This window comes from Hevea brasiliensis, chromosome 11 (assembly GCF_030052815.1).
Source record: "Hevea brasiliensis isolate MT/VB/25A 57/8 chromosome 11, ASM3005281v1, whole genome shotgun sequence".
NCBI classification, from domain to species: Eukaryota; Viridiplantae; Streptophyta; class Magnoliopsida; order Malpighiales; family Euphorbiaceae; genus Hevea; species Hevea brasiliensis.
The window spans coordinates 19156089-19171255 of record NC_079503.1 but is presented as its reverse complement, the minus strand read 5'-3'; the positions used below and the strand labels follow the sequence as shown (position 1 = coordinate 19171255).

Genomic DNA, 15167 nt, shown 5'->3' with positions numbered 1-15167 from the left:
GAAAATCATCTTGCAAAGGTTGGGCTTCTTTAGCAATAGGTAGGCGGCTAAGATGGTATGCAACTAGATTTTCAGACCCCTTTTTATCTCTTATCTCTAAATTGAATTCTTGTAATAAGAGAGTCCACCGTATCAGCCTCAGTTTCGCCTCCTTTTTCTTGAGTAAGAACTTTAATGCTGCATGATCAGAATAAGCAATCACTTTGGTACCCAATAAATAAGAACAAAATTTTTCTAAAGCAAATACAATAGCTAAAAGTTCTTTTTCCGTTGTGGAGAAATTGCACTGAGCACTATCTAGTGTCCTTGAAGCATAGTATATGACAAGTGGGCACTTCTTAATCCGCTATCCTAGAACCGCACCCATGGCTTGATTGCTCACATCACACATAATCTCAAAAGGATAATTCCAATTTGGTGGTTGGATAATTGGTGCAGAAATTAGCATCTCCTTAAGAGTATCAAAGGCTACCTTGCATGCATTATTGAACTCAAACGGGACATCTTTTTGCAAAAATTGGCATAATGGTTGAGTAATCTTTGAAAAATCCTTGATGAAATGCCTATAAAAACCTACATGTCCAAGAAAAGAACGAACTTCTAGCACACTCATGAGGTAAGGCAAGGACTTCATAACATCTATTTTTGCTTTATCAACCTCAATTCCTTTGGCAGACACAATATGTCCCAAAATTAATCCTTGATCAACCATAAAGTGATATTTTTCATAATTTAACACAAGATTAGATTCCAAACACCTTTTTAAAACTTTTGTAAGGTTAGCTAGGCATTCATCAAAAGAATTACCATAGACGGTAAAATCATCCATAAAAATCTCTATGATATTCTCAATATAATCAGAAAAAATACTAACCATACACCTTTGGAAAGTAGCTGGGGCGTGCAAAGCCCAAATGACATCCTTCGATAGGCAAAAATTCCAAATGGACAAGTGAAAGTTGTTTTCTCTTGATCTTCAGGTGTGATTGGAATTTGGTAAAAACCTGAATATCCATCAAGACAACAATAATGAGTTCTACCAGCTAATCGTTCAAGCATTTAATCTATGAATGCAAGAGGAAAATGATCTTTTCTAGTTGATGCACTTAATTTTCTATAATCTATACAAACCCGCCAACCGTTTTGAACTCAGGTAGGCACCAACTCACCATCAGGGTTCTCAATCACAGTGATACCTATTTTTTTGGGTACTACCTGGACTGGGCTTACCCATTTGCTATCTGAAATTGGATAAATCATTCCGGCGTCTAATAGCTTAACAATTTCTTTCTTCACAACTTCTATCATAGGCAAATTTAAACGCATTTGAGCTTCTCTACTAGGCTTGCTGTTTTCTTCCAACAGGATCCTATGTATGCATGTAGATGGACTTATTCCTTTGATATATGCAATTGTCCATCCTATTACCCCTTTATATTCTTTTGACACCTCAATTAACTTCTCTTCTTCTTCCTTGTTAAGTTTGTTTGATTTTATCACTGGGAGTGTATCGCTTTCACCTAAAAACACATACTTCAAGTGGCTGGGCAGTGGCTTTAAGTCCAATTTAGGGGGCTGCAAAAATAGAAGGTAAAAGAGTGGTGTGAGATGTAAATAAATCTATAGAAGGACTAGAGCTTACCTTAGGCTTAAGTACCTCTATTTCATACACCACTCCTTGCAATTCACCATCAATTAAAAATTTTCTTGCCACCTTACCGATGCTATCCAGGTTTAAATTGTTACAAAGTGCAACCATCAACTTGTCGTCCTTACTTAACTCAAATGTCTTTTGGGTGAATGGTTCAATAACATCAATGCTGGAAACATAAGATATATCATTAGGATATTTCATAGCATCATAAACATTAAATTTAATCACCTCACCATCAAATTCCATAGTTATTGTGCCATCATGAACATCATTTTTTGTTCTGGCGGTACTAAGGAAAGGTCTTCCTAGCAAAATATCAGATGAGTTTGAGGATTTATCATCCTCCATATCTAAAACAAGGAAATCAGTGGGGAAAATCAGACCATTAACCTGAACTAACACATCCTCTAATACACCCTTGGGGTAAACTATTGATCTATCAGCAAGATTACTACTCCAGTTTCTTTTAGTGGCCCAGCATTTAAAAAAGAGTAAATTGACAATGGCATCACATTAATTGAAACTCCCAAGTCACACATAACCCTTTTTATTCCCACACTCCTAATAGTGTAAGAAATAGCAAACGTACCTTAGTCTTTACATTTGGGGGATAATTTGTTTTGAAGGACAACAGACACATTTTCCCCCACACTTACTTTTTCATACCCAGTTAACTTCTTTTTATTAGTGCATAACTCTTTGAGAAACTTTGCATACCTAGGTATTTGCTTAATAGCATCGAGCAAGGGTATATTTACCTCGACCTTTTGAAATGTGTCAAGAATTTCTCTCTCCTCCTTTTCCTTCTTTGATTTGGCTAGTCTTTCAGGAAAAGGGGGTCTGGACTCTAGAATTTTGGGCTTCACAAGTGCAAATTTCTCAGGTTGATCTGTTTGTTTTGCAATTACCACCTCTGTTTCTGTCTTCGATGTTAAGCTGTGCCCACATTTTTTTCCAGCAACAGATTCCAGCTCTTTTCCACTTCTTAAGGTAATTGCGCTTGCATTTTGTTTTGGATTTACCATGGTCTGAGAAGGCAATTTTCCTTGAGATTCTAGCTTGCTTAAGGACGTCGCCAATTGGCTAACTTGATTTTCTAAATTTTGTATGCTTGTCCTTGTCTCCTTTTGAAATTGTTGAGTGTTAGTTGTACCTCAAGAGACATACCTGATTTTGAAGAATTTTGCTGAGGTGGGGTTAGTGGTCTATGCTGGAAATGTTGAAAATTTGGTGCTCTAGACCCATAGTTAAAATTAGGGTGATCTCTCCACCCAGGATTGTATGTATTTGAATATGGGTCATACTTCCTTTGTGGTGGGCCAGGAAAATTTCCAATGGCATTTACTTGTTTAAGGGCATCTTCTTGCAAAGTGGGGCACATATCTGTGGTATGACCTGCATAAACGCAGATCCCACACACCTTGACTTGTTGTGCACTCCCTACAACTAAATTTTGAACCAAAGAGGTTAGTTGATTTAATTTACTCTCAAGGGAAGACACATTTACCTCATTAACCCTTATTGAGGATTCTTGGTGAGACCCAAATTATTGGGAATTTACAGCCATGGTGGAAATTAAATCACATGCAGCTTAGGGTGTTTTGTGGATAATGTCTCCTCCACTTGCGGAATCCATCATCCTCCTCTCCATAGGTAGCAATTCCTCAAAAAAATATTGTATGGGGGATTGGTCTGAAATTCCATGTTTAGGACAGCTTGCACACAATCTCTTGAACCTCTCCCAATATTCATGGAGGGTTTCCGTATCCCATTGCTTAATACCGCAAATGTCTCTTCTTAGTCTAGCAGCTCGAGAAGCAGGGAAAAACTTATCAAGGAAAATGCTAACCATACCTGTCCATTGAGTAATAGTACCAGGAGGTAGATAAAATAGCCATTCTTTGGCTACATCAGCTAGAGAAAATGGAAAGGCCCTCAGTTTAATTTGCTCTTCTATCACCCCTTGTGGCTTCATAGTTGAACAAACTATGTGAAATTCCTTAAGATTTTTGTGAGGGTCTTCATTCTCCAATCCACGAAAAGTAGGCAGCAAGTGGATTAAGCCCGATTTCAACTCAAATGGAGCATCTAAATTTGGGTAAGTTATGCATTAGCCTTGCTAGTTGATAGAAGGGGCTGCTAGTTCTCTTAAGGTTCGATTTTCATGTGCCATCTCTTCTCCTTGATCAGATTCGCTAGAAGAATAGGATGGTTCAGGGACTGTTTCTTCTCTGGCAGCTGAAATTGTAGATGAAGATGCTTGTTTTCTTAATTTCGCTTCTTTTCTCAACCTCTTAGCTATTTTCTCTATCTTGGTATCATACTGGAGTTCACCTATATGATAAGATCTGGTCATCAGAGAATAAAATCAATTAAAATCAATCCCTGGCAATGGCGCTAAAATTTGATGGGTGCTGAATCCACCAAAAATAATTCCTACTCTCTAAAACTCAAATAAATTGTAGTTAGGATGAGTAGAGTCAAATCCACAGGGACTGATATTTTACCAATTCTCTGAAAGCCAAGTAAATATAGATAAAATTGAAATGGGGGAATTTTTACAGAATATGGCTAAATTAAATTAAATAATTATAGATCAATAATGAGAAAAAAAATCAATTGGCGCAATCATCTAGCGAAGCTAATCTCAGTCAAGTTCAGAAGTTGATCATCTACACTAAGAATAATCTTAAAACACTGTAATAGATCGATTATAGTTATTGAAAATGCTTCTAATAACCTAATCTTTCCTTAATTTTAGATTAATTGGTCATGCGCCTATGATTAATCCCTTATTAATGAACAATCCTAACATGCGCCTAGGATTCAATTTGCTAATAGCATAAAGAACTAGAAAGACCCAACCCTAATCAACAAGATCAACAAGCGTGATTGTTCATATTAGATTATATATTCCTATAACACAATTTGAAAATATGAGTATAATCAAATCATGTTACCTACCACTTATTATCAAAATATCTAAACAATTACGAATTTAGATATTCAATTAGCGAATTAATATCCTATCAATTGTACAATGAGCTCTTATTGCGCAATCAACAAAATAATAAACAAGGATACAAAGAATATATAAGTATTGTAGAAAATAATATATAAGTATTGCAGAATTTAAAGAAAAGAATTAAGGTTAGATCTCACAACTTGAATGAACCTTGACTTCAATTAACCTTTACTAGATCAAAGAAGAATTAGCCACACATGGCTTAAAAATGAGTAAAAGAGAAATAAAAGGAATTTTGTAATTTTTCGCTCTCCTAAAACCTGCATTTTTTTCCTTATATAAAACATAAGAAGTCCTAATAAAGGGAGAATTCTAACTAACTTTGGAAAAGAGAGAAAAAGTAGGCATAAAACTTATTCTTCCTAATTTCCCTAATCAAGAGCCCTATTTAAAATACAATCCTCCCAAAATTGGGGTTGAAGCCAATCAAAATAAAATCTTCAGTCATGCAATTGACTTTGCCTTTGCTTTGTATCCGTGCAACCTAAGTCGTGGGCACGGCTCGATGGACAAATTCTGGAAATTGGCCCATAACATCTGAAATTCTAGCCAACAGTTCAAATATTCATGAAAAGCATCCAAAATCTCCACTTTTGCAATCATTCACTATCACCTAGCCAAAGAAACACGAAATCAAATAAATTTCAACATATTAATTTCAATATTTTCCCAAAATATCAAGTAAAACCAATAAAATATATGCCAATTATATACATTATTAGCATAGCAACAGGCGAAAAAGTCTCCTCCTAGTCCTTTCCTTGCCTTTGGGAAAATCCTTTCGTAACTAGCCTTGCTTTATAGGTCTCTACCTTTCCATCAGAACCGATTTTCCTCTTAATGACCCATTTATTACCTATAGGTGAATACCTTCAGTTGGATTTACAAGATCCCAAACTTGGTTCTTATACATGGAATCCATTTTAGATTTCATAGCTTCAATCCTTTTAGAAGAGTCTATATCTAATATAGCTTCTTCATTGATTAAAGGATCATCACCATGATTTGTTTCTTCATGAGCAAGCAAGTCTTGTTCATTTTCACAAAGAAAACCATATCTCTTTGGTGGGTGAGATATTCTGGTTGATCTGCTAGGAATTATTATAGATGTATCATCAATAGGCATAGGTTAACTAGATGGATCTATATCCATCTTATTTGTTGGTTGGTCATGTCACACCTTACCCCTCTATAAGGCATATAACATGATCCCGTAGTATACCTAATGAATTACCGATTCCATTTATCGATAACCCATTAAATACACTACAAAGGTTTTTAAAAACAATTTTTTTACTTTCTGAAAGTGGTGAGCATTTTATAGCAGGTATTAGAAATATTTAATTAAGTTTAAAAACTAGTTAAAATTTTTTTCCATTTTTATTTTTAAGCAAATTTTCGAAAAATTTCGACAGAGTGCTATCTATATTTGGGAAAAATAGTTCTTCAAATATCTGTAAAGACACTTTCACTAGTTCATTTCATCAAATCAACTACTACCACAACACAAATCAACATCATTTCTCCCAACTCCATAATTCAAAACAATTCTCAATTCCATTGTCTTCAAAATAATACTAAATAACTTCACTCATATCTCATTAAAGTAAAATCAATTTACATTCATCAACCAAAAATTTACATTAGAAAATCCAAAATAATATTATTAAAAACTCTATACAACTGCTCGAGACCAATTTATATATGTACATACAGTTACATACACAAATATAACCATTAAAATTAGGGTATAAAATTATACCCGACAAAAGCTCAGGGATGTAGCTCCAAAATCTTTAGCAGCTCACTCTGCTGCTCCTCTAATCTCTCTATCTGCGACAAGAATAACAGCAATCGCTGAGTACTATGACTCAATGGTGCACAACATACTAAAATAACATTTTATGCATAATTCAAATCACATTTATCCAAATATGGTATTGAACATGAAAAACAGATATAAAACATGATTTATAAATTTTTAGTCCAAACAATCTCATTTAGAAAATCTCAAAATGAATTTCATAAAAACACACAGTTATATCATGCCATTCAGAACAATATTCATCTCAATAGCTAGAGGCTTATAAGTAATCACAAGGCTAGCTAGCTCAAACTTTGGGTACCCATTCAATTTCTTCCTCTACTGGCACATACCTCAACACTTCAGCCAGAGAGGGAATCAAAATTCAAAACTAATTCCTCCCACTAGCCATGCTAGTGAGGCATTCAAATATATGGTCATGACACTGTGGTTTCAAAACTATCTTAACAATTTACTAAACATTTATTGCTAATTAAAACACATATCATTAAATTTCCAACAATTTAGATCAAAAGCATAGTGTGCAATTCCATCACCATTTTGCAATATAAATAATCACAATTCATTTCATGTACTTTGAAAAAATAAATTTAAAGGGCATTTTATGTTGTGCACAAACCTTATGCGAGTCGCCTCTTGGCCTTGACTTGATGCCTCGGGTTCTTTCCTGGTATTCTTTTCGACTGAAACACACAATTTTACAGTGTTTCAGTATCATAATTTATCATAAGTCCAAAAATAAATTCTAATCTATTTATATCTAGCTTTAATATGCTTAACCTGACGTTCATTAAAATTTGTATTTCGGGTTACTATCCACGATACTATTCAAGTCAAATTGTTTACTTTCTCATGCTTAATAGGTATGAAAATTTCAATTTCACCCACATACCACATTTTGATTATCTAATTTGTTGGTTTTGGTTGTTTCCTCAAATTTTAAGTCTCTTAGGTGAAATTTTGATCAAAATTTGGGTTTGTTTTCTTCGTGAAAGTTGTAGGGCTATGTCTCAGCTTTCTATCGGTATAACATTCAGGTCATTTGGACCTTCCTAGACTAAGTTATGGTCATTTACGTAACTACTGTTCATTTGGTCATTTTTGTATAGGTCAGTGTGCCCTAATCCGGATTCGGCCTAATTGTTCACTAAGTTATGGTCACTTTCTGGGCATGATTCCTAAGTGAAAAAATGTGCCATTTTGTGTCTAGTTTCATTCCCAATTGGCTTTACATCAATTGGGTTGATAAATTTTTAGTTTTGATCCCTGAAAGTGACTTAGGTCAAGCTGTTTGCAAAATAACCCTAACCAATCCGAATTGAAACTTAGTTCTAACAATTCACACACACCACAAATGGTCACAATTGACCATTTATCAACTCAAATAAGGTCAACTACATCAATTGACCAATTCTCAACTTTTTATCCAAATTTTCAAAATGCTCAAAACCCCAATTACATAGAATTCAAATCCAATGCATTCAAAACTTATATCCATACTTCATATACACAACTCAACCAAAACAATCATTCAAACACCTCAAAATCATTCATTTCAAGCCCTAACTAAGGCTGGCCAAAATTCTTGTTTGGTCCCCCAACAATTGTTTTCTTTTAATTTTAAGTTGAGATCTAAGTTACTTACACTAAAAACATAAGTATTAAACAATAAATTTTCAATTCAAACCACTAACCTTAAACTTTGAAGTTCAACTCTTCAATTTCCATCCTTGTTTCTTCTTTCTTTCTTGCTCAATCACCTTCTCAAGTGAGGTTATCAAGTTCTAATGGATTAATTTGGGGTCAAAGTAGGTTTAAGTGGTTGAAATTAAGCTTAAAGTATGCTTTAATGGAGGTTTTTGGTGAGAGAAAAATGGGATAGAGAGAGCTACGAAAATTTGGAGAAGAAGAAGAAAAAAATTTATCTTTTTAATTTTGTTTTTATCCCTTTTATTGACCTAGTCAAATAGAATAATTAAATAGTAATTATTTATGAGGTAATGCTTAGGTCATGTAAGTGATGTCATTATTATAATTTTCTTTTCTTTTTCTTTTTCCTTTATTTTTCCATAGCTTCTTAATTTAATTCCAAATTTTGAAATTTTCTTTTCTCCGATTTTATTAGACAGTTAGGTCAGGAGTCAGCTCTAGGGGTGAATTGACCAAATTGCCCCTCCATGGTTCAATCTGGTTTGCAAGTTATTTCATATTTCTTTCGGATCTCTTATCTAATTATTTGACCTGCTTAACAACTCTTTTTCGTGATTTTCTCTTTCCCACTGTGTTCACAATAGTCCTAAGGACCGCAACGCCACATTTTTCGGTTTGAAATTTGAGTTTAGACTGACCTCGCTGTCATTTCCCGAGAAGATCACCAATCGCTGTGACTCCCGGCTCATTTAACTTCTTGTGTTCTATTTTTCTTATTTATACTTAACTATTTGGCAATTACTAATTATTTGCATTCAAGGCTTATCTAGGTGTCTTATGTAACGGCCCGGCCCACTAGTGATATTATCCGCTCTGAGCCGAAGCCCTCACGGTTTTAAAACGCGTCACTAGGGTTTACGAACCACCAACTTATAAACCCAACATCTCTCCCGTGTTTTGCCGATGTGGGATTTGCCTAGGGTGTTACAATCCACCCCCCTTATGGGACTCAGCATCCTCACTAAGGTTTGCCCCACTATTGCTCAAGGTTACACGCGGAGCGGCTTTGATACCACAAATGTAACGGCCCGGCCCACTAGTGATATTGTTCGCTCTAAGCCAAAGCCCTCACGATTTTAAAACGCGTCACTAGGGGTTACGAACTACCAACTTATAAACCCAACATCTCTCCCGTGTTTCGCCGATGTGGGATTTACCTAGGGTGTTACATCTTAGATGTGGTTCTAATTCTCTTAATTATCCGAACCGACACTGGTCACCGGAACAGTGAAATATACCAGGCTATGCAAATAGGGGTGTTACAATTGTCCCCCCCTTAAAATAAATTTCGTCTTAAAATTTTACCTGGTAATCAGTCTCTGAACAGCTGTGGGTTTTGTCTCCTCATGTCTTCTTGTTTCCAAGTAGCCTCCTGGCCTGAATGATGGTTCCACAGCACTTTCACTAACGGTATCTGCTTGTTCCGTAGCTACTTCACCTCATAAGCCATAATCTCTATGGGTTCTTCCTTATATGTGAGGTCTAGATTCACTTCAATTTCTTCCACTGGTAATACATGAAATGGGTCAGATCTATACCTCCTCAACATCGATACATGGAAGACGTTATGTATTTTCTCCAACTCTGGAGGTAGTGCCAAACGATATGCCAAAGGACCCACTCTCTCCAGAACCTCATATGGCCCAATGAAACGAGGACTCAGTTTCCCTTTTCTGCCAAATCTCGTAATTTTCCTCCAAGGGGAAACCTTGAGGAATACTTTGTCACTCACTGCATATTCAATATCCCTTCTCTTCAGGTCAATATAGGACTTCTGATGGTCTGATGCAGCTTTGAGTCGATCTCTAACCAATATGATTTTCTCCTCAGTCTGCTAAACAATTTCGGGCCCAATCATATTTCTTTCACCCATGTCATCCCAACACAATGGGTTCTACATTTTCTGCCGTACAAAGCTTCATATGGAGGCATCCCAATGCTTAATTGGTAACTGTTGTTGTAAGCAAACTCAATCAAAGGCAAGTGTGTGTCCCAAATTCCCTCAAACTCAATTACACAAGCCCGTAGCATGTCCTCCAAGATCTGAATTACTCTCTCAGACTGGCCATCTGTCTATGGGTGGAATGCCGTGTTGAAGTTTAATCTAGTTCTTAGGGCTCTCTGAAGATTACCCCAGAATCTAGAAGTGAACCTAGGATTTCTGTCTAATACGATGGATACTGACACTCTATGCAGTCTTACTATCTCATCAATGTACAACTTGGCCAATCTTTCTAAACTGTAGTCCATCCGGATAGGCAGAAAATGAGCAGACTTGGTCAGTATATCAACAATGACCCATACTGCATCATGTCTCTTCTGTGTCCTCGAAAGTCCCATCACAAAATCCATAGTTATTCTCTCCCATTTCCATTCCAGTAATGGTAGTGGATGTAACAAACCAGCTGGTACTTGATGTTCTGCCTTTACTGGCTTACAAGTTAGGCATTTAAAAATAAATTCTGCCACATCTCTTTTCATACCCATCCACCAGTAGTGCTCTTTCAGCCCTCTATACATTTTTGTGCCACCAGGGTGCATAGCAAAAGGAGACTCATGTGCTTCCTTAAAAATGATCTGTCTTAAGTCAACGTCATTAGGAACGCACATTCTACCCTGGTAAAGTAGTAGGCCGTCATCTCTCACTGAGAATTCTGGCTTCTTACCCTGTCTAACTTCTTCTAACAGCTTCTGATACTTCTGATCATTTTGAACAGCCATTCTGATATGATCAATCAACACTGGCTGTACATGCCATGCAACTGCTGTCTGCCCCTCATCATTAATCTCTAAGCTGGCATGTAATACTCTCAACTCATGTACCATAGATAAAAGAGTAACCTGTAGACTTGCCATAGTCTTGCGACTTAAGGCGTCAGCCACCACATTAACTTTCCCTGGCTGATAGTCTACCAGACAATCATAGTCTTTTATCAACTCTACCATCTCCTCTGTCTCAAATTCAACTCCTTCTGAGTGCCCAGATACTTTAAACTCTTATGATCTGTGTAGATGTAACACTTCTCCCCATACAAATAATGTCTCCAGATCTTCAGAGCGAACACTATAACTGCTAGCTCCAAGTCATATGTCGAATAATTCCCCTCATGCAGTTTTAGCTAACGTGATGCATAGGCAATGACATTCTGCTTTTGCATCAGTACACAGCCTAACCCATTATGAGAAGTGTCATTGTAAACAGTATCCTCTTTACCCAGGGTAGGTAAAGTAAAAATTGGAGCCTCAGTCAAAGATCTCTTCAACTCATCAAAACTCTATTGGCATTTATCTGTCCACTGAAATTTCACATCTTTTCGAAGTAGCTTAGTCAATGGAGATGCCAACATGGAGAAACCCTTCACAAATCAGCGGTAGTATCCAGTTAAACCCAGAAAACTGCGAGTTTCAGTGATATTTCTGGGTGGTCTCCAATTAAGGACAACTTCTATCTTACTTGGATCTACCTTGATGCCCTCTACCGATACTACATGGCCCAAGAAGGATATTTCTTTCAGCCGAAATTCACACTTCGACAATTTGGCATATAGCTGTTTCTCCCTCAAAGTCTATAGTACAATCCGCAGATGTCTATCATGCTCCTCTGCACTCCTAGAATAAACCAATATATCATCAATGAATACCACCACAAACTGATCGAGGTATGGTATGAAGATAGTGCTCATCAGATCCATAAAAGCAGCCGGAGCATTAGTTAACCCGAATGGCATGACCAAGAACACATAATGGCCATAGCGGGTTCTAAAGGCAGTTTTAGGGCTTGCACTTTCAGCTGATAATAACCTGATCTCAGGTCAATTTTGGAGAACACAGCTACACCCCTCAACTGATCAAATAAGTCATCAATGAGGGGCAATGGGTATCTATTTTTTATTGTCACCTTATTTAACTGCCGGTAGTCAATATATAAGCGGAGAGTGTGATAAGTGCATAATTTATTAATTTCACTCCCATCACATTTAGTGTTTTTAGTGTGTTTTTATGTTTAATTCAGTTGGTTAAAATATATTTATCATTTAGGCATATTTTTAGATAGTTGTGGAATAATTGTGTTAAATGGAGAAATTTTCAGCATTTGACCTCTGCTGTATTTTTTAGGTGTTTCTAAAGTTGCGAGTCTCCAAATTGATTACTGTTTAATCCATTGAAAGCCAAGATAGAGCACTTCAAATGATAAAGAGGGACCAAAGCCCAAATCAGTCTCCAAGGTTGACAAAATGAGCTATGGATCTATTGCAAAGCCCAGACTTGATGTGTCACGGCCAATTTTAGTATTTATTTTATATCTGGAGTTTTAGACATCCAAATGAAGCAAGCCCAAGCCCAATTGAACCTTAAGAGCCACCTCTACAACTTTTATGAGGGGCTGGATGAGAGATGAGGCCATTTTAATTGTTAAAAAGGGTAATGAAGTCGTCACAATAGGCTAGACTGTCTGACTAAACTAGTCCTAATTTTTAGGCCATAACTTGGGCTGTAGACCTCGGATTTGGGTTCATCAGTACCCGTTGGAAAGCTAAGAAATAGGGCTACAACTTTCCTGAAGAGGGTAGAGGCAGATTCGGAAAAAAAGTTGCTAAAAATCTGCCTTGATTATAGAAACGTTAATGCAGGCTGAAAATTTGCATCTTGAATTTCAAAACCTTTCCTAGTTTGGTTGGGTTCCTATCTTTGGGATTAGGTTTTTCTAGTATAACACGTCTTTGGGCAGCAGCTAAGAGCATCTTAATTCAGACTTTTGTTCTCCATTTACATTCTAGATTTCTTCTTTATTTCTTATTTAATTTTCTGTAAGCCATGAACATGATTAGCTAAGTTCTTAATTCAGTTTAAGGGATTCAAGTTCTTATGTGTGATTTGTGAGACCAAGTTCTTAATTTAATTTATGTCTTTTTGAATATCTATTGTTTTCTGATTTAATTGTTTTTTATCTGTTGAATGATTTGCTAAAAAGGCTTATTAGTTAATTGTTTGATTTGATCAATTGCTAGTTCATCTTTATAATCTGTAATTGTTGTGTAAGATTGAACATGAGTAGCAATTAGGTTTTATTGATTATGATCCTAGTTTTCGATAATAACCTAAGGAAACACTAGGGTAGATCAAATGAGTTATGCTTCATAAATTATTGTTTGGCTTAACTATTTCCTTTTCTTAAAGCAGTTATTAATTTGATAAGGATTGCTTAATACCAACTTAGTTAATAATTAGAGTCAATAAGAGTGTTGGGCTCGAATTGATGAATATAGGGAAGTCAGGGGTTTACCTCGTTGTTTGGTAAATCTACGTTAAGTATTCAATAAGAGATAATTGTATTTCTTTTGTCTATGATCAAATCAATGCATTGAATGTGAATTACCTTGGACCGAAGTTTGTTTAAATTGAGATTTTCATATTTAGTTCTTAAATTTCTTAGTTCTTCTGATTTTGTGTTACAAAATCCCCCCAATCTTTGTTTCTTTCATTTTTCATTACACACAAGTGCATGAAATTTAATAATTCAGTCTCTAGGGTTCGACCTGGATTCACCACTTACTGCATAAAATATTTCATTACTGGTAATTTCAGTTAATTTAATTTCTGGTGGATTAGACACCCACCAAGAATTTTGGCGCTGTTGCCGGAGACTAAAATTTATTGGAATTCGTGTTTTCTGTGTTAGAATATTCTATTATTAATTTTGTTTGTGAGTTTGTCGCTTTTTTTAGGTTTTTAAAGAAAAAAAAATTACGGTGTTACTGTTCATTGTTACTGTTCATTAAGGATTTTGATTGAATTTGGAGGGCAGCCCATACCTATTTTGAAGGAAACGATGCTCTAATCAAGACCAATTAATCTGTAGGATTTCTTGGCCCCACCCTCTTGAGGCCAAATTCCATTGTTTTCTAGGATTTTGAGGTTATTTTTTTTTATTTTGATTTTTGTTGTTTATGACAAGAATTTCTCAATCCGGTGAGTTGATCTTTGATCCAGAAGTAGAAAAAATAGCTAAACGGTTGAGAAAATTGGCTAAGCAAGCTAGGTAGATTCCAAGTACATCTGAAAGAGTCCAATCTCAAAAGGAGCTAAGTTCATATTCGGATTCAGAGTCAAGTTCCGAAAATCCGACCATGGCTGCTGCTAGGACTTTGAAAGAGTTGGCTACGCCTGATCTAAACCAACAGCCTTTGTGTATCCAATACCCTGCTTTAAATGTTGCTTTTGAGTTAAAATCTGGACTAATCCATTTGTTGCCTAAATTTCATGGTCATGTAGGTGAGGATCCACATAAGCATTTAAAACAATTTCATGTTGTGTGTTCCAGCATGAAACCTCAAGGAGTTTCAGAGGATCAAATCAAGCTTCGAGCTTTTTCCTTCTCACTAAAAGACACAACTAAGGATTGGTTGTATTTCCTTCTTTCTGGATCTGTCAACTCATGGAATGGAATGAAGCAGATATTTCTGGAGAAGTGTTTTCCTACTTCCTGTGCTGCCAACATAAGAAATGAAATTTGTGGCATTCGACAGTACAATGGAGAGAGCTTGTATGAGTATTGGGAATGATTTAAGAAACTGTGTGCAAGCTGTCCCCATCATCAAATAAGTGAGCAGCTATTGATTCAGTATTTCTATGAGGGACTTCTACCAATGGACCACAGTATGATAGATGCTGTTAGTGGAGGAGCTTTAGTTGATAAGACACCAGAAGAGGCAAGGAGGCTGATTGCTAACATGGCAGCAAACTCTCAATAGTTTGGAATGAGAATGGATCACACACCTAAGAAGGTTAATGAGGTAAGTACATCTAACCTTGAGAAACAGATTTTTGATTTAACTTCTTTAGTGCGGCAATTGACTGTAGGAAACATGCAAACTATTAAGGTATGTGGGATTTGTTCAGGTTCGGGTCATGCTACTGATATGTGTCCTGCGTTACAAGAGGATGAATCAATG

The 15167-nt window shown here is 36.2% G+C and overlaps 1 non-coding gene across 1 annotated transcript; it reads right to left on the bottom strand.

Moving 5' to 3' along the window:
* Positions 1-14708: 14708 nt before the first annotated feature.
* On the bottom strand, positions 14709-14815 carry LOC131170762 (small nucleolar RNA R71). Its single transcript, XR_009141530.1, has one exon. It is a non-coding gene; the product is annotated as a small nucleolar RNA R71 (small nucleolar RNA).
* Positions 14816-15167: the final 352 nt, after the last annotated feature.